Genomic DNA, 21,197 nt, shown 5'->3' on the forward strand with positions numbered 1-21,197 from the left:
CTGCCTTGTCAACATCAGCAGTGCCCACTCCAAGCTTGCCATAATCGCAACTAGGAATCTCTGCCTCTGCTGCTGCCTTGGTGATGCCAGAAGTCTCCACTCCAGGCATACCAAGCTGTTACCACTGCCTTGCCAACACCAGGAGTCCCTGCTCTGGGAATACTGCAATTGGAAGTCCCTGGTTGTGTTGCCAGGCCAGGCCACTGCCTTGCCAAGAGTCCCGCAATGGCCACCTTCCTCTGAGATGTCACTTTGCTGGTGCCATCATCTTGAAATGTCCACTGCCATCATTCCTGATCACTGTAGGAGCTTTACTGTGGCTGCCGTAGCTAGGCCCAAATGCTAAGATGAGCCACATCCGCTGCCGCCGCCTCAGACTGCAGAGAGGTTGTCACCATTTCCATATATGGCCTGTTCTCGCTGCCACGCCAAAGCTGCTGATTAACCCACTGCACTGACTGTAAAGAAACAAGAAACAAATGATGAAATGTAAGAGCAAAAAATAAAAAGAGCAGAAGTAAAAAGAAATAGAAATAAAGCAGATAAAAGTGGATAATCCCCGGCTCAGGTGCCCACATGCAGCTCTGCTACTCTTCCACCATTTTGGATAGTCATTCAAAATTCATGCAAGTGTCAGGCAATGACCACATCTATCAAAAGAATACCTAACCAATCTTCTTAATGTTCAATGGCATTATTGTGTCTGAAATCCTCACTACCAACTTTCCGGACATCATCATTTACCAATAACTTAGTTGGACCATCTGACCCTCCCATATAAATACCGTGGCTACAAGAGCACATAAGTGGTTAAATTTTCTGTGGTCGGTTGCTCATCTCCTGACACCCAAAATCCTGTTCACTGTCTTCAAGTCAAAGTCAGGAGTATGATAAAATATTCTGCTCTTGCATTAATGTGTGCCATTCTATCAATACTCAACCAGCTCATCACCACCAGGACAAAATATTTGATCAGCATTTCATCCACTACTTTAAACATGCAGTTCTTCTCCCACTGGCACACAGTGCACACAAATGTAAAAGGTGCACATTCTGCAGTGTCTTTTAACAGCATCTTCAAGATCCCAAACCTCTGCCATCGAGAAAGACAAGAGCACCTTTTGGATGGGACTACCCCATTTGCAATTCCCCTCCAAACCACTTTTCTGAATTTTAACATTTTTACTGTTTCATTACAACCACTAGGTCAAAATTCTGTAACTCCCTTCTGATTAACTCTGTGGATGTATGAGATGAGCAGCAGCAGTTGAAGAAAGTGAACACGACCATCCTTAAAGATTTGGAGATGCCAGTGTTGGATTGGGGTGTACAAAGTTAAAAATCACACAACACCAAGTTATAGTCCAACAGGTTTAATTGGAAGCACACTAGCTTTATCCTTAAAGATGGGCAATAAATGCTGACCTTGCCAGCAATGGTCCATTCACATATTTGGTTTTCATAAAAAAAAGCAAATATTGCACTGCATTAAGCTTATAAAGAGAAAGGAAAAACAAAATTGTGTAATAATGCATGGAGGAATTACCAGAGATAAAATGTACAGGAGGTGGAGAAGTGAAAGTGTAGTCAAGCCAAATATTGGAGATTTGTTGAAAATAAAAGTGACTGTTCAACATTTTAAAAATGAGAAGGAAATAATGGGTTCCAATCAAAAACAACTGTTAAATTCTGACATGAATGAACATAAAGGGAATTGTAACTTTTGCTTTTGCAACTGCTGGCTGACCTGCTGTATGCTTCCAGCACTTTATGTTCAAACTTTTAAACTGATTCCACTTTCAAGGATCGAGACTGCAGTTATTTTTGTTATATTTGTTCTAAAAGAAATAGATGAATATAATTTTAGAACTCAATCAGTTTAAATCAAAGAAGGAAGCATTAGCCGAGTCATACTCCTTCCATTTACTTCTGCAAGTATCATTGAGAATCCATCCCAAAAGGACAAACCAAATCTGATTCATCAAGCCTGTAAGTATTGCATGTCAAGGTGCAGAACAAGCAAAAATAAGAGTCATTCAACCATCAGAAAAAAACAAGCAAGGAAATGATTGCACAAGCAATGCTTCCACACCAGAACCTTGCCATCATTAGGAATCAGCATTTAACACCACCCACAACAAATCCAGGAAGAGAACGGGGACTGGAGCATGAAGGTCAGGAGAATTAGCAAAGGGAAGAAGTGCGATAGAGGCAGCATCTTCAAGTGCCTTATGTCAGAGATCTCAGAGAACAATCCATTAAAGACCACTTCACCCTATAGTATACCTCAAGCTCGTCTCGTAAATTTAAATGGTATTCTGTTGGAATGCCTCAAAGTATTTTATAAATGATGAACAGATTAATTTTACTTTTTGTTTTATTTGTGCATGAGATACAGGTACGGCTGGTTGGGTTCACCTTTAATTGTCTTGAACAGGTTATGGTGAGCTGCCTTCTTGAAATACTGCACTCATTGGGGTTTAAAGATATCCATAGAGCTGTTAGGAAGGGAGTTCTAGGATTTTGATCCTGTAACAGAGAAAGAATGGGAATATAGTTCCAAGTCAGGTGTGGCTTGGTACTTGACTTCACAGTTTTGGAAGGTACTATTGAAGGAGAATTTGCCAGTTACTGAAGTGCATCTTGCAGATGATACACTGTGCTCCACTGAAGAGCACATGGACAGAGAACTAATCATGGGTACTGCTTTGTTCTAGTTGGTATTTGAGTATTGTTGGAGCTGCTGTCATCAAGGCAAGTGGAGAGTATTTAATCAGAATTGTGACTTGTGCCTGCAGGTGGTGGACATGCATTGTGAAGACAGGAAATGAGTTACTCGCCACAGAATTTATAACTTTTAACCTGTTCCCATAGCCACAATATTTACATGGCTGGTGCAGTTTCTGTTCAATAGTAAACCACAGGGTGTTGATAGTGGAGGTTTCCAAGATTGTATTACTATTGATCGTGAAGAGGGAGATGCTTAGTTTCTTTCTTGTGCAGCACAGATATTGTCCAAGTCTTGCACATGGACATAGATGGCTTCAGTATCTGTAGAGTTGGGAATAGTGCTTAACATCATTCAATCATCAGCAAAAATCCCTACTTTTTACGGAGGAAGATTAGATTACCTACAGTGTGGAAACAGGCCCTTCAGCCCAACAAGTCCACACCGACCCTCCGAAGAGCAACGTACCCAGACCCATTCTCCCTCTGACTAATACACCTAACACTATGGGCAATTTAGCATGGCCAATTCACCTGACCTGCACATCTTTGGACTGTAGGAGGAAACCAGAGCAAATCCACAGAGATATGGGCAGAATGTACAAACTCCACACAGGCTGTCGCCAGAGGCTGGAATTAAACCTGGGACCCTGGCACTGTGAGGGCACCGTGCCGCCCAGATCTTTTATAAACAAGCTGAAGATAGTTGGGCCGAGGATATGATCCTGAGAAATGGCTGCAATGATGCCCTGGGCTTTCTACTTAATAAATACTGATTAATAACTCTTATTTATGTAAGAAAAATATGAAAACCTTGCTGATGAAAATTCTATTCTTAGCTAAAATCAAATATTCAAAAGCAGACTCTTAATGATGCAGCTGACACAGTCAATTAATGTTGTGAATTACACAGAACTATAACATTCAGTACCTTGCAACTTTCTAATGTATATCCTCGATTCCATTGCATTTCTAGGAAAGAACTGAAATAGCTCCAGAAAAATAAGTAGTAACTTTAAACTATTGTGTCCACATGCTTTAAAGTTCAGGAGATCATTTTACTGATCTTTACTGACATTTGAAACAAAGAATCCATTAAGTTGGAATATATAGAATTCCTGCAGCATGGAAAGAGGTCGTTTGGCCCATCAAGTCTGCACTGATCCTCTGAAGAGTATCCCACTTAGACCCACATTTGGCATGGCTAACCCACTTAGTCTGCACAGTACAGATAATTTAATAACCAATCCATGCAATCTGCACACCTTTGGACTGTGAAAGGAAACCTGAACATTAGGTAGAAACCCACACCAACACAAGAACAGCGTGCAAACTCCACACAGACAAAATGTCATCTGAGGCTGGAATTGAACTCAGGACCCTAGCTTAATAAGGCAGTAGTGGTAACCACAAAGCCATTGTGCCACCCAAATTATACAACAAGTAAAACAGTTAAACTTTACCACTGAAACCTACTTTCTGACAGCTGTAAAATTAACGTCATTGAGAATATTACCTGGTTGACTTTACCTTCATGATTGTACCTTTGGCTTCATAACTTAATCCACAGATGACATTTTAAGCGATATCAGGGAAAGAGTTTCACAGGCTGTGTGAAGATCTACTTGAGGACATATAACAAACCAGCAGTACTGCCATAAGAGTGGAAGAATTATAAGAACAAATGTCATGTGTTATTCAATAGTACAACCAAAATATCTGAAAACTATGAAATGAACAAGTGAGAAAAGTCCACTTAGTCAAACACCAAAATGTCACTGAATTTTAAATTTCTAAATGAATTTTTATCCAAGATTTTCCATGTCGAAGAGTAAAGACAAAGTGAAGCTTCTCATATGGCTGTCACAAACCAGAGTCTTTCTCCATACTCTCATGTTTTTGATTTTTTTCATAAAATGAAACATAGTCCTAAGGTTAACAGATATCCCCAATGTGCTTAGAAGAATTATAAATATTTTCATCCTCACCATTTCAGATGTGGAGGTAAAATGGCTCTTTCTGTAGGCCCTGGTTTGAAAATCCATTCCTGCCAGAATGATTAAAAATTGGCTCAGATAAAAGCATATCAAAAGTACATTTAATTTAGCTTATCAAAAACTTTTCAGCAGTAGAAAGTTCAGTTTAATGTCAGTCAATACATTTTGTTTTAGTACTAATTTCATTCTTTTTTCTGGAGATATTGACAGGAAAAGAAAAATCAAAGCAAAGCTGTTACCACTGAAACAATTCAGAGTGAATGATCTGTTGACTCATCTGCGAAAATCATAAGTATAGGACAATGCTGGCTGACCTTTATACCCTGATAAGATTTTGGTCTTTACATCAAATTGCAGGGCATCATTCCCACAGATATATATTGCCTACTTAGGAAAAATAATAGCTAATTAAACCCATTTTGGGAAACGAAAAGAAACAGAATTTGAAAACTATATCCAGTACTGTGGTAAGGACCACCCATAATGCACGTCCATGTGGTCTCTTACCCAGGAGGTTTGAACCACAGGGATGGAAAAATTAAATGGAAAATAAGGCATACAAAATAGAAGTGGAATGCAAATGTGACACACAGCAGACTTAATGACTGTGAGATACAGCTTTAACCAAATTAGACAAGATACATCAAGCAATTACAGAAAACTTTGCCGTTAACTTTGAGTAACTGAAATACCATGAAATAGATTTAAAGCCAGTACCAAGTTAGTCATTCCCTTGAGAATTTACAATATATTAAACAGATAAGATTGCTACACATTAAAACAAGAAAAACTTTGCTTTTAGTTGAAACTGAGCCAGTTTCTTTTGCTTAATATTGGATCACTTATTTTGTAATTAACCTTGATAGTCCAAAATTTTCTCTATGGGAATATTTATTGCATATTATTAAGACAGAGGAGATGACAAGAGTGACATGAACACACCCTGTTTATGGAATCATGGAAATGGCACTGAATTATTGGGGGGAGCAATAACTTCACTGCATCAAAACAGAGAATTGTAAGATCAAGCAAGTCAAAATGCTTGACTTTGTAATAGAAATAATGCTCGGCAATTTTGTTTTGTTATTTTATGATCTGCCTTCTGCATTCAAGATGGTATTTGCATTCTGCATGCACAATTCTAGTGTGGATCACATTGATGTTGTTTTATGAAGGACCAACCAAATCAGTTAAATCTGTGGTAACGTATCTGCGATTACATTTCTATGACCTGCAACATGTATGATTTTGAAATTAAAAGTCTGTAACATAAGACTCCAACAAAATAGTCTCATATTCTTGTCTTTAAAGTATTCTAAGAATGTAAGCAGATTCTAACCCATATACACAACTGTCTCCGGCACATTGTTCGTGACATACACGTTTGAATGTTGTAAGGTCAGTACCAAACTCAACAGTTCATTTTCAATTGTGGAGTATTTTCTCTTGTGGATGTTGATCTTCTCTGAAAAGTAACCAACTGGCAGTCCAATCCCATCTGCATAATCTTGTAGGAGTACAGCTCCAACTCCAATGTCACTAGCATCGATGGCGACTTTAAAAGGTTTTGAAAAGCTTGGTGCAGCTAAAACTGATATGGTGGTTGATATTGATTTCATATGGTCGAATGTCTCCTGTCATTGTTCTGTCCACTGAAACTTTGTGTTCTTCTTCAGTAAATCGGTTAACAGTGCCAATACACCGCTGAAGTTTGGAGCAAACTTCCAATAGAATCCACTGAGTCCTAAGAATCAAAGCACCTCTTTCTTTGAGGTTGGTTGTGGAAATTCTTTGATAACCTTTGTCTTTGCATTCTGGGGGGTCAACCTTTCATGACTGATGTTGTGCCCAAGAACATCACCTCTGCTTTCGCAAATTCAGTTTTACTTAGGTTTATCACCAGTTTTGCTTCTTGTAGTCATTCAAAGAGCTCTGCCACCTGTACCATGTGATCTTTCCACGACTTACTAAAGATCACTACATAGTTCTAATAGACTGCACAGTTTGTTAATCCAGCCACAACTCTGTTCACGAGTCTTTGGAATGTGGCGGGTGCTTTCTTCATTTCAAAGGGCATCACTTTAAACTGATATAGCCCATTTGGGGTTTCAAATGCAGAAATTTCTTTTGCCGTCTCTGATAAAGGTACCTGCCAGTAACCTCACATTAGATCCAACTTGGTGATGCAACTGGCTTGTCCAACTCTCTCAAAACCATCCTCCAATCTCAGAATTGGATATGAATCTGCTTTTGTAATAGCATTGACCTTCCGGTTATCGGCGCAGAGTCATTGAGGCCTGTCCAGTTTGGAAACTAAGACAATCGGCAAACTCCACTTGCTCTGGCTTGGGTCGATGATGTTTGCATCGAGCATGGCCTCCATCTCCATCTGGACCTGTCTGGCTTTGAAAGGATTAAGCCGATAGGGGTGTTGTTTTATCGGAGCAGTGTTCCCTATGCCTACTTCATGTACAATAACATTAGTCCTCCCCATCTGATTCTTACATATGTCCTTATACTGCAGTAACAAATCTTTCAATTGTGTTTTATGCTCCTGAGACAGATAGCTTCCTAATCTATCCCACTTCTCAAGGACCTCTTCATTTTTTCATCTATTGTGAGGCATATCAAATGCCTATCCTCTGAATTTGATTCCTCACTCTGCGGGGCAGTAACCTGTTTCTCCAGTTTTTTCTCTCTCATACAATATGTTTTTGTATAATATATCTGATACCTTTTTTTTCTATCTGGCATGTTTCCTAGATAGTTCAACTGACTTAACTTTTTCTCAATTTGATAGGGACTACTAAACCTGGCTTTGAAGGGACCTCCTGGCACTTGTAACAGTACTAACATGTTATCCCTTCAGGAAAACGTCCAGGTCTCAGAGCTTTTATCTACCACCTACTTCATTCTAAACTGTGCCCTTTTTGGGTGTTATTTAGCTAATTCCCCTAATCAATTTAATCTCTACCTCACCTCCGATACATAATCTAAATGTGAGATCTCTGACTTTGGTCCTGTCAATTTTTCTTTAATTAATTTCAAAGGGCCTACTCAGTTCATTAACTCGGAGGAAGTAAACTGAGTAGATTCATTTGGGGCATCTCTAATGGCAAACAATATGAATGGGATACCTTTATCCCAATCATTCAGATCGTCCTGACAGTATGCTTTCAACATGGTCCTCAAGATCAGATGCCACCTTTCTAAAGCTCCCTGAGATTCAGGATGATACGCACTGGATTTAAAGTGCTGCATACCTAAGCTATCCATAACCTCCTTAAGCAGCCTAACAGTAAAATTTGGTGCTTGGTCTGACTGAATTTCTCTGGGTAGCTCATACTATGTGAAGAAAGCTGCTAACTCCTCTACCACCTTTTTTGCCTTGATAATCTAAAAAGGAATTGCCTCCGAAAATCTGGTAGACGCATCCATTATGGTTAAGAAATGCAGGTTCCCACCTATAGTTCTCGGGAGGGGACCTACACAACCAATTATAACCCATGTTAGGTGGCACGGTGGCACAGTGGTTAGCATTGCTGCCTCACAGCGCTAAAAACCCGGCTTCAATTCCCACCTCAGGCAACTGTCTGTGTGGAGTTTGCACATTCGCCCTGTGTTTGTGTGGGTTTCCTCCCACAGTCCAAAAATGTGCAGGTCAGGTAAATTGGCCATAATAAATTGCCTGTAGTGTTAAGTGTAGGGGAATGGGTCTGGGTTGGTGTGAACTTCAGAGGGTTGGTGTGAACTTATTGGGCCGAAGGGCCTGTTTTCACACTATAAATAATCTAATCAAACCAGGTGAAAGGTTCTTCAAATGTGGGAATTGGCAAAAAGGGTGCTGGTTTTATTGCCACCTTTGGCTTACCTACCATTTGGCATATACGACATGTATGGCAAAAGTTAACCACATCCTTGTGCATTCCAGGTCAATAAAAATGCTTTTATACCTTAGCTTGAGTCTTTCGTCCCCCTAGGTGACCTCCTACAGGTAGTTCATGTGCTACCCATAACACTTCTTGTCTGCCTGCTACCAGCAACACAACCTGGTGCACTTCAGCTCATTTCTCCTCTGCACTAACCTGCCATGGTCTCCATTTGCATCTTAGGATTTTATCTTTCTCCGGGATATTCTATGCCTCCTTATCCGAGTTCACATCTATATATATATCTTTTATCATCTTGTCTTGCTGTTGCAAGTCCCTTAGCCTTTCAGGACTCAACACTTCTGTCTGACCCTTTGCCTATTCAGGTTTTTCCTGCACCAATACGTCAAACAGGGTATCTGCTAACTGAGCATCAACTCCTTCATCTTTTTCTTTACTTTTTGCTGTGTGCTGTGACTTATGATAGTGGGACCTTGTTACCACACAGTCTGGGAAAATACCAGGATTTTTCTGTTTTAACCCCTCAGGTTCTTAGTCTTCCTTGGGCTTCTCCACAACACAGGGTGTCACTCCTACATTGGATCCTGCCAAATCATTCCCAAGAGCAAACTGAATTCCTGGAACTGACACTTTCTCAATCACTCTGACTGTAACTTCCCCAGCCTTGAGTTGGCACTCAACCTGATCTTATACAGCGGACACTAAATTTCCTTCCATCTATCCCACAAATGACCAGACTCTCGGGTAACATCAGAAAGAGTGCATATTCGCTCATCATTTACTATCAGCGATTTGTTAGATTCTGTATCGCTCAACATTACAACTTATCCTTCGTCCCCATTCTTTCTGAGTAAACTTTACCCACAGATGTGAAGTCTTTATAGAGATCAAGTGCTAACTCCATACTCAGCCCCTGCCAAGGCTGTGCACTCTCCTGCAGCTCCTTGGCTCTTCTTGGGGTGTCCTCTACTACCTTCTCTAAAGCCAGTGGCTTAGCTTCTTTTACCACATCTTTTCCCACAGCGCCTTTCTTTAATAACCAGCACTGTGACTCTTTGTGTCCCCTTTATCACAGTGGAAACACCTGAGGCTTTTCACCTCCTTTCTACCCTCTAGGGCTTCTTTTTTATTCTGTGGTAACCTCTTCCCAGTGCTCTCTACTCTTGGTTTAGTAGTGTAATATCTCCCCTTTTCCCAACTTCTGTCCCTCACAGGATGAAATTCTGGCCAGAAGTTTGTCTTATGCACCAACATCTGCTCATATGGTAATTCTATTGTCCTTCTCATCCTGAACTTTCTGTTCCTCCACGTGAATTCTTACTATCTCTGGAAGTGAGTTTTTAAACTCCTCCAGCAGAATAATCTCTCTTAGACCCTCAAAGGTCTTATCTATTTTCAAAGCACTTACCTATCGATCAAAATGACTATGTTTAATCCTTTTGAACTCAACCTAAGCCTGACCTGGTTCTTTCTTTGTGTTTCTGAACTGCTATCTATATGCTTCTGGTACCAATTCATAAACACTTTAAATAGCCTGTTTAACCACTTCATAATCTCTTGGCACCTCATCTGACAGTATGGCAAATACCTCACTAGCTCTGCCTACCAGTTCAGTCTGAACTAGCATTACCCATAAATCCTCAGACTGTTCCATCTCCCTAGCCAATTTTTCAAATGAAATGAAGAACTGTTCAATATCTTTCTCATCAAAATGCATCAGAGTTTTGACATATTTTTATATATAGTATATATACACACACATACATATATATATAAAATATCGCAACCTTCTCTTTTAATCTCCATCCAGTTAACTTGACTTTGCTGACTAAGTCACAACTTCTCAAGTTCAAATTCTCTCTCTTTTTGCTCACCTAAGAACTTGCTCTCTCTTTTTCCTCTCTCTTCCCTCTTTCTCTTTCACTTTGCCTAGCCAATTAACTTCTCTTTCTCTCTTTTTTCTCTCTCTCCCTCTCTTCTCTCTCTTTCTTTCTTCTCTCTTTCTTTCCCTTTCTCTCTCCCTTTGTTTATCTTTCAACTCCATTTTCCTCAATTGGAATTTAAGTTTTTCTACCTCTATTTCACTTGTCTGTTTCTCTGATACACCTAAGTGTTTGAGAAACTTCCTTACAATTTCAGCTTTACTTTTGTCCTTGGTTAAACCCAAATCTAAATTATTTGCTAATTCCAAAAGTATGGCCTTTTTCTTTCCTCCTAAATTTCCTTGGCAAATTTGAGAATCGTCTTCAAATCCCAGAACCTCTTTAGCAATTTTAAGAGCCATTTCTCAGAGTTTTAATTTACTCAGCTGCAAGTCACCGAAAATAAACTAATTGCCTCACTTACGTTTTATTTAAAGATCTAGGACTCTAACCTGTAAGTGTTTAAATCTGCTGGGAATTTTCAATACCCCTAAATCTATTCAAATCTGTCTAAAACAGTTCAAATCACGCACTCGAGCCCCCAAAGCATTGGATTGCTTCATTGGCTTTTAAGATTTTCAATATACTAAATTCAAACTGGATTGGAGTTTGGTATTTTTCGGGGTATAACTTAGCATGATTTGAATCTGCTTCATCGTTTCCAGGAAACCAGCTAATCTAGTTGTTCAACCAAATGTTACTTTTTTTTTCAGAATACTTGGTTCTGTCAGGTTGTTCTGTTGCTTTTAATTCTCAAAGGTACGGTACACCCACATCTTCATAGTATCTGCCTTTGAGAAAATAGCACAGAATGAATACATAGATTCCTTACTTTAATGCTTTTGTTTACTGGGGAAGGTGATGGCTTAGTTGTATCATCACCAGACTAGTAACCCAGAATACCAGGCTTATATTCCCATAACATGGACTCAAATCTCACCATGGTAGTGTGTTTAAAATGTTTTATTCAGTCGAAATCTGGAATAAAGAAAATGAACAGAAGGGTGTATGTGTAACCATTGTTGATTGTCGTAAAAACCCATCTGGTTTGCTTTAGGGAAGGAAATCTGCCCTCCTTATCTGGTCTGGTCTACATGTGACTCCAGAACGATAGCAATGTGGTTGACTCTCAACTGCTCCCAAGGCAAATAGGGATGGGCATTAAATGCTGCACTAGCGAGTGATGCCACATTCCACTAGCAAATAAAAGAAGTCAGCATCATTCCCAATCTCAAGATGGTTCTCAAACTTTGCTAAACATCTCCCTTCACACCAACGTCTGATATTGGCCTCCTAGTCAATGTTTGTTTAAAATTTAGCTCTTATGTGAATCCAGCTTTTTATGTACGCAGTCCCTCTAAACTTTATGATTGTGCACTCATATTATTTAGTAAAGAAGACCTTCAGACAGCTTTCAGGCTGCTGGATAGCTGTGCCATTTCGTGGAGATGTTGGTCCCAGTCTAAAGCTCCTCAAAGAATCTCAGCAACCACCGACAATACTGCTGACCCCTGGCAAAACTTAATCTACATCTTTTTACACCTCCACCAACCTCTCACTCAGTTCCATGCAACAATTGTTTTTGACCCATGTGGTCTCCTTCCTGGATCTCCACGAACCCCAAGATCCCACCTATCCCAACCACAATTGCCCATCAAGGTTTAACCAACATTATTTAAGAACCCTGAGACAATGTGAAGTTAAAAATCACACAGAACCAGATTACAGTCCAAAGGGTTTATTTGGAAGTGGAGCTTTTGGAGTGCTGCTCCTTCATCAGGTAGCTAGCCCAATGAAGGAGCAGCGCTCCAAAACCTTGTACTTCGAAATAAATCTGTTGCATTGTAACTTGGTGTTACATAATTTTTAACTTTGTCCACCCCAGTCCAACACCAGCACATCTACTTCACGACCACATGAAGACCTTGGTGCACAATCCTGTGATGGCATTTCCCACAGTGTTGAGAGTGTGATTTGAACCGATTTATTCCCCTTTAGATCAGATGAGACTCAGGTTTCTTTGTTGAAACATTTATTCACGCATGTATGGGAGATGCGCATATCCAATAAATTCACATCAAATCTTTACTACACAAACAATAGTTTAATACTATTTTTATACATAATAATCTTCCAATCAAAAAGTTACACACATACTTACTCAAATTTCTACCCAAACATGTTTCTTCTATTTTACATTCCAAGTTCGTACACATGATTATGTTATCCAATCACATTCAAACTTGTACACACAATTGTATTATGCAATCATCTTCAAACTAGCGCATGTGATCAGATTATCTAATCATATCATATTATAACATTTCACACAGCATTTTGCCCGTCAAGTTATTCTGTTTAAAATTTTCAGCAAAACTGAATCTACCAGACTTACCAATCCAGCATAAGAGAGGCAATTTTATGGTGAGGATCACTACAGAATACAACAGATATTACTACTCTGCAGGTGTGATATTCAAAACTGACACTACAAAATGTATTTGTCTTTATGTCCAAATGGCCATTTGCCTTTGTGTATACCTACTGCATGGAACAAAATACATGCAGAACAGCATGTATCCCATAACAATTAGTTTCAGAGGTTGTACCTTACAATCCCAATTAATGTTATAGCACTGTAACTGTACTTTCTCAAGTAAAAAAGATATAGGCCTGTACAATATTAAAAGAAAAGCTGAGCTCAAAATACTAGTAGTGGTGCAATATCATCAAGTAGAAATAAAAATTTGGAAGTTTTGTTCAGCTATTTTGTTACAATCCCAGACCACACCATCACATTTATATGTGATGATCTGGTTAGCATCAGGTGACATGTTTTCTTTTTTTATTTGAAGTAGATGAAGTTTCAGTCCTAAGTACTTAAGAGAATAAAGCCATATGATTCTGCAGTTGTGAGCAAACAAAATAAACTTTACTATTGAGAGTTAGAAAAGTAAAATAAACATTATATGCTCAGAACTTGTACTCTTAAGATACAGCACTAATATGAAGTGCATATCATTTAACAAATGAACTTGGACATCTGACATAGTCCATCAAATTGAAGCTGTGGTCAAGACAGAGGTCATGAATTTCTCAGTAGCCTACCCAGATGTTAGTAACATGGTGGATCTTCAAACCTCATTACATCTTTATGTCCTTTCCAAGGGATTGAATATTCACTTCTGAATATTTAGCTTTCAAATTTTTAAAGCTTCTCTGCCACAGAATGCCTCTGCAACTATTCAACTCCTGGTAGTTAAATCTATTTTCCTGGGGATGTACTCCCCTATTTATGCATAATTCCAGCTTTTCTTCAGGCTACTAGCTTCACTAAGCTGGCACTGCCCTGACGCTCAATCTTTCTGTCTCAATTGAATACTGCTTTTGGGATTCCAACACCCGACACTCTCAATTACCAAACGTCTCCTGGAATATCAAGAAACCCCCAGCAGCTCAGAGCCAACAGTAGTTATTCATCTGTAGAAAGACATCCTATGTGGCTGCAACATAGAGGGAGCATCCTTCTTCCACTTTCCCAGTTCACTAGAACTTCTCCAGAGCCCTGACTTCCTATATTCTGCTAACAACAGCATCTCTGTGCCATCAGCCTTTTGTCCTCACCCATAAACACTAACCAACTGAAGATAGCAATTTTCTTTTTCAACCAACTCCAATCATCTGGACAGATCCTGTGAGATTCCCTAAGTGTTCAATGATCCCGTGGTCTCCTTTTCATGCCAGACCTCACAACTTTTAAATGGCCAATTCCTTTAGCTGTAAAACAAACAGACTAAATAATGAAGAGTCCTTCATGCTGTCACTCTGCACATGTATCAGAATCCGAGGCCTATTGGAAAATAGAGCTTTAATTGGAGTCCAAATCAAGCTAATTTTGTAAAAATATCAAAGATTTTCTGAGATAAATTCAAACCAAAGAAGAATATGAAGTCTTTGTCCTGAATTAAACTGCTGACTTTAAAAAGTTCAATCATAACCTGAGGCAAACTTTGCATAAATGAGAAGCACATAACGATGGAGTTCATTAAACTGATATTTTTCTCTACATTCAGTTTGAATATTCATGTTGTACACAGAGTAACCCTCCAAATTATACCTATTTAATTGGTCTGTCTATAGATCTCCATGGGGTTATAAAAAAATTCAGTGCTTTCATCTGTACTTTGGAACTGCTCAAATTTTAGCTTTCAGCCAACGATGAATGATAATTACTAACTGCATTCATTTTGAAATGGATATGCTGAATCTATATGTGGTAAAGTTCAAACATTCTATTTTATTTGAACTAACAATTGAAGAAGACCTTGAACAGACTTTTTTTTTTGCTACAATCTGATTGTACAGGAAAGGATCTCAATATATCTTCCTTCATTTAAATCTACAGTTTATTCAGATTGAATTTTCTCCAAAGATTTTTCCAACTATCCTCCAGCATTTTGTCAAATCCTCTAATTGCCAACATCTACATCATGTAAATGATTTTACATTTTTCATCAACTGGAGAATTTTAAGAACATCAAAGTATTATCAAAGTTTCCATGAAATTTTATTCTTTTAGAATCAGACTGGCTTTCAGAAGGCCATGCCAAATCATAAAATGAGAGAGTGATTTTCATTAGGTGAGTGATTGAATGATTAACTTTATTCTCCTGTTGTCTCTCAAACTCATTCTAAGCCATACTGTCTGTATCTTAAATTGCACCAATGAAATAATCACAAATCATCCCTGTGATTGTCAAAGTCCATAATCTCCTGGCCATGTTAATACTCCAAATTCTTGCATGACTTTGTATTCTCATATTCTTGTCCAACCATTGACAATCATCCTTGTTTCTTTATTTAACTCCGCAGAGAATTTCTCCATTCCTCCAACCATGAACATTAGGGCAATCACAACATTTATCACTGAGTTTTGAAAAGTGTGTCTTTAACTGACAAGAAGTTGAGCTCTGCAAATCCATGCCCAATCCTCGCCATCTCACTCGACACAATGTGGTAATTATTTAAATTTACTCTTTTGACCAAAATTCTAATGTCTATGCTAATATCATTTTCTTTGATCCAGTGTCAATTTTTATTGGACATTGTTTCTATGGAGGACCTGAGAACGCTTTGCTATGTTAAAGGTATTATATAATTATCATTTGTTGTTATATTACATGAGCTCCATTTTCACCTCGATGAAAGAGTTGTGTTGAGATGGAGAAGAAAGCTGAGGCTTGTCATTTCATGGACTTCGGTACCTGGTGTTAATTAGAAATGGGTGTAGATTTGTGGTAATTGTCACCTCTCTCTAGTTTGCCATCTTTACAGATGAACAAAGTACAACTTAAACTCGTCCTGAACATCACTTTAATCATTTTTAAAATAACACACTCCCATGTGAACATCTGGAGTCTTATGCTCTGCATAGAAGCTTTAGCTAAATTAATTCACAGCAGCTGAGGACTCATTTCGAAATTTTAAAAAATTGAATGGAGAGCACAATTCCCAAAGCACCAAGATATTGCCTCAGTGTATTCAGTATGTAAGTAAGCATTTTAGTACATCAAGCCCATTAACTTCATAAGTTTTCAGTTTGGTTGTAATTGCCTATATACATTATATACATACACTTATAATACATATGATACATATTATATAATGTAAAGTATATGTACATATTAGTATGTGTATTGTTATGTCCAAAGAATATCCACATGAAATGGTTCCTTTCTTCACTATCTCAAAATATTGATTGTTCAGTTTAATTTTTCTTGCTTCTCTGTAATTGCCAGTATTTTTTTGTTAAAAAAACAAAGAAAATAACTTTTAAGAGTAAACTTTCAGATAATACCAGAACATACAGCAAGAGCTTCTTTAAATAAAGAAAAGAAAAGCGAAAGGTGACTCAGAGATTGAGTTTTGGGGCATACTAATGGGAAAACAAGAAATGGCAGAGGAATTGAATAAATATTTGCATCATTCTTCACAGCAGAAGTCACTAATAACATCTTAAAATTACAAATAATAACAGAACAAAAGGAGGAGGGGAAATAAATACAGCAATGATTATTAGAGAAAAAATGTAATGGAAACTAAAGACTGACAATTTCCTTGAACCTCATGGGATGCATCCTCATATATTACAGGAAATAGTGACAGAGATTTGGGTATTTCTAGTATAATGCGATGGTTGTGCTCCTATGCAACCTCACACTACAGAAAATTGTGCTATGGGAAATCGCCATGGAAAATTATGCTGTAGCAGACCACGATAGATAATCACGTTACCTGTGTAGCTGAAAGTTTGAGTGGTTTACTTCTGCTCCATGTCTTTATGATCTTACGGGTCTATGTGTCTAGGAGCAAAGGTACTTCAGAGTAGAGCTGCAGAACTCATTGGACGTAATAGGGCAGGTTGAAAGAGGCATTAATAAAGTAGGCAGGATCCTAAGGTTTATTAACAGATGCATTGAGTTCAAAAGCAAAGAAATTGTTTAGAACCTGCATTCAAATATTTCTCATTGACAACTGAATACTACATCCACTGCCAGGCCCTACACTTTTAGAAGAAATGAGTGAAGTTGCAGAAAAGATATTTGAAAAATGCTTCCACAGATGAGTAACTTTACTTAATAGAACATAGATGATAGACCATTGCAGAGCAATATAGGCCCTTCGGTCCTTGATGTTGTGCTAACCTGTGGAACCAAACTGAAGCCTATCGATCCTACACTATTCCATTTTCATCCATATTTTATCCAATGACCATTTAAATGCCCTTAAATTCAGCAAATTTATTACTGTTCCACGCTCCAATGAATCTCTGAATAAAGAAACTACCTTAGATATCTGAAAATGTGTTGCTGGTTAAAGCACAGCAGGTCAGGCAGCATCCAAGGAACAGGAAATTCAATGTTTCGGGCCAGAGTCCTTCATCAGGAATGAAGGGCTCTGGCCCAAAACATCGAATTTCCTGTTCCTTGGATGCTGCCTGACCTGCTGTGCTTTAACCAGCAACACATTTTCAGCTCTGATCTCCAGCATCTGCAGACTTCACTTTTTACCTTAGATGTCTGTCCTATATCTATCACCCTTCAATTTAAAGCTATGTCCCCTTGTGTTAGCCATCACCATCCAACGAAAAAGGCTCTCACGGTCCACCCGATCTAACTCTCTGATTATCATATATGTCTCAATTAAGTCACCTCTCAACTTTCTTCTCTCTAACGAAAATAGCCTCAAATCTCTCGGCCTTTTCTCATTAGACCTTCCATCCATACCAAGCAATGTCCTAGTAAATCTCCTCTGAAACCTTTCCAATGCTTCCAGATCTTTCTTATAATGTGGTGACCAGAACATGCATAATACTCCAAGTGCGACCGCACTAGAGTTTTGTACAGCTGCAACATGACCTCGTGACCCCAAACCTCAAACCTTCTACCCATGAACACTAAGATCTCTCTGCTCATCTACACTACCAAAGAATCTTACCATTAGCCCAGTACTCTGTATTTCTGTTGTTCCTTCCAAAGTGAATCACCTCACACTTTTCCACATTAAACTTCATTTGTCACCTCGCAGCCTAGCTCCGCAGCTTATCTATGTCCCTCTGAACCTACAACATCCTTCAGCACTACTCACAACTCCATCAACCTTAGTGTCATCCACAAATTTATTAACGTATCCTTCTATGCTCTCATTCAGGTCATTTAGAAAAATGACAAACAGCAGTGGCCCCAAAACAGATCCTTGCGGTACACCACTAGTAACTGAACTCCAGGATGAGCATTTCCCATTAACTACCACCCTCTGTTTTCCTGCAGCTAGCCAATTTCTGATCCAAGCATTTGATAAAGGTGCTCAAAATCATGGGGAAAGGTGTACCAAAATCTGAAGAGATTACGAAAAATGAGAAATTGTTATCACTGGTGGAAGCATCAAAAAGCAGAGGACAGTGATTTGAGGTGATCAGCCAATGAAGCAATGGCATTGTAAGGAAATATTTTTGAAATAGCAGTGAGTGGTTAGGAAATGGAATGCATTGCCTGAGAATATGATAAATGCAGATTCAATCATAGTTACAAATATAATGTAACCTTTACCTGAAGAGGATGAATTTGCAAGGCTATATGAAAGGATGGGTGAGTAAGAGTAAAGTAAGTTGATCTTGCAGTATGCTAGCACAGATACAAATAACCAAATGGCTTCCTTCTGTGCTGTGGCTATACTTCTGTAGTGTTACAGTATAATGGAATTTAGCAGCCCATTGCATGTTTGAATGTGACACATTTAGAATGCAGCTAACTCAATGCCTCATCATTTAAACTAAAAGATGGGATCAAAAAGATTCACCTACTCAGAAAACTCAGTGACACCTTACACTAACCAACAAAATTGAATTTAAATCTACAACAACAAGAATAAAATGGTGACAGATGTAAGATTAGGCAGAAATTAATTGTGTAAAAATATACACATTTATATGATGCAGTGTGCTATAAATAATTTCCTGGATAGCATAAAATTAGAATTACCAGAACTAAGACACTTCTATTCACAATCACATGGAGTAGACCATCTTCAATTCCAGTCACATAGTAAGGGGAAAATTAGATTTATGTTCGACTCCAAATTTACCTTGAGAAAAGATTTCTTAGGATACCATGCATTATACATCCATTATTAATAACAATTTAAAAGACAGCTTCAGTCATCATGGTTCGGAATTTTCTGTCAAAATAATGGCAACTCCGATCTCACTCAGTTATTTTTGGAGGAATGGTACAGAAACTTCAGGAATTGAGCAGATGCATGATTAAATATCGGTAACCAGAAATTGCTGCCTAAGTTGCGCTACCCCATCATCAGCATTATGAATACAGTGGGCAGAATCTTGTTAGCCCCTGACCAATGTGGATAATGGCAAATGAGGTGGGAAAATATAGTGCCAGCAGAAAAATGAGATTCTTGACATTGTGAAAATATGTTTGATTTTCCACCCAAAGTGGAAGTGAGACACAACTCTTGCTTGTGAATGAGGCCTATTTGCATGCATAAGCATCACATTATTACCCAATATTGTTTCATTTGTATGCACTTTGCTATTTTACCAGGAAGTTAAGAAAGCTGAGATACAGGCAATTCCCAGCATGAAAGTCAGTGCGGGCATTTGATAGCTCCAACATGCCGCTTGCTCTTCCAAGCTTCCAATCTCGGCCAATACTCCACAACATCTCAGGAAACCCTTTATGGCTGAACCTGTTGCATTCATTCTCAAAGCAAGTTGGCATTGGACATGCACCAGCCTCATCACTTCATTGTGGCACATCCCCTGATCATATTGAATTCTGTTCACCACTTTAACACTGCACTTTGGTGTGTACTGACACTTCTTATTGTAATGCTGATGCTGGATCACTTTGTGAGCAGCAGCAGGCAGCTCCTTCATGCATCAAACAAAGCACGTCTCCAGGTTCTTGGATGCCCCGTTATCACTCACTCCCTTTGTGCTTACTTGGAGGCTCACAGCATCTGTACCTTGTCTTGCCTTTTCACGCATTGCCACATCATTTAGAACTTACAGACTGTGCTTTTTCTTTCCTTGACTTTTAGCCCAGACACAAAGCCCGACAACCTGTCACATCTGCCAGCAGTGATCAGTCAAAGGCGCTGGCATGTTGCTGCATGACTCAGTGCTACATCACTGTCATATCTGCAGCACGTGCCAGCAGCTTACATACAAAACACATTGAATCTGCTTCAGCCAAATAGACATGTTTCAAAGTCTAAGGAGAATAGCCATCAATCAAATCAAGGGGGACCGTCATCACGTAATGATATCTGGTTAGAAGTAGGTCTCATTGGGAAATAATTATAACCTGTTTGCGAAATAAGTATAATTATTTTAATGGGGTGCACCATAGATATTTTTAAACATTTAAAGATAAAACTTTCTATAAGAATTAACTATTAAAGACATCATTGCAGCTAGCAAGACCTGCCAGAAAGGTCCACTTTGAATTTAGGGTATTCTTGGATCTCTACCTTATCTTGTATTTTTATGCATTGCCAAATCATGACAATGGTGCGTGGAGACAAAGTGTATTTGTTATCAATCATGTTAATATAACAGTGCTCAACACAGACAATGAAGAGGTTCAAATAAAAGCTTCATGACTGAAAAGAAAACCTGCAAAAAGACATAACAACATCAAATTTTGATGTGAAAATAAAGCTTTAACAACAGGACGGCTAGTGAATCCATCCAACTGAAAGGAGATGGAAAACCCCTTATCACATAAATACCATTACAAAACATGATTAGCCAACCCTTAGCATGATAAAGAAATGAAACATCATCCATACTGAAAAGTCCTTAATTAAGGATTCTTTTCAAGTTGAAAGAATAAGGGGAGATGAAAAGGGGATATAAAATATCATAAATAAAATGACTAGATAAAAACACAGTCAAGGAACCTTCACAAGTATTGAAGGAACAATGTTAAATGATACAGCACCACACGAAAGTGGAGGCATTCTAAACAAAGTTTTAACACCGTTGCAAAGCAGGATTGATCCAAACAAGATAAAAATAAAAATTAAATCTTTTTGCTCAAATTTCGGTACAACTAGAAATTCAGAAGAGCTCTTACTTG

The sequence above is a fragment of the Hemiscyllium ocellatum genome, chromosome 13, assembly GCF_020745735.1.
Source record: "Hemiscyllium ocellatum isolate sHemOce1 chromosome 13, sHemOce1.pat.X.cur, whole genome shotgun sequence".
NCBI classification, from domain to species: Eukaryota; Metazoa; Chordata; class Chondrichthyes; order Orectolobiformes; family Hemiscylliidae; genus Hemiscyllium; species Hemiscyllium ocellatum.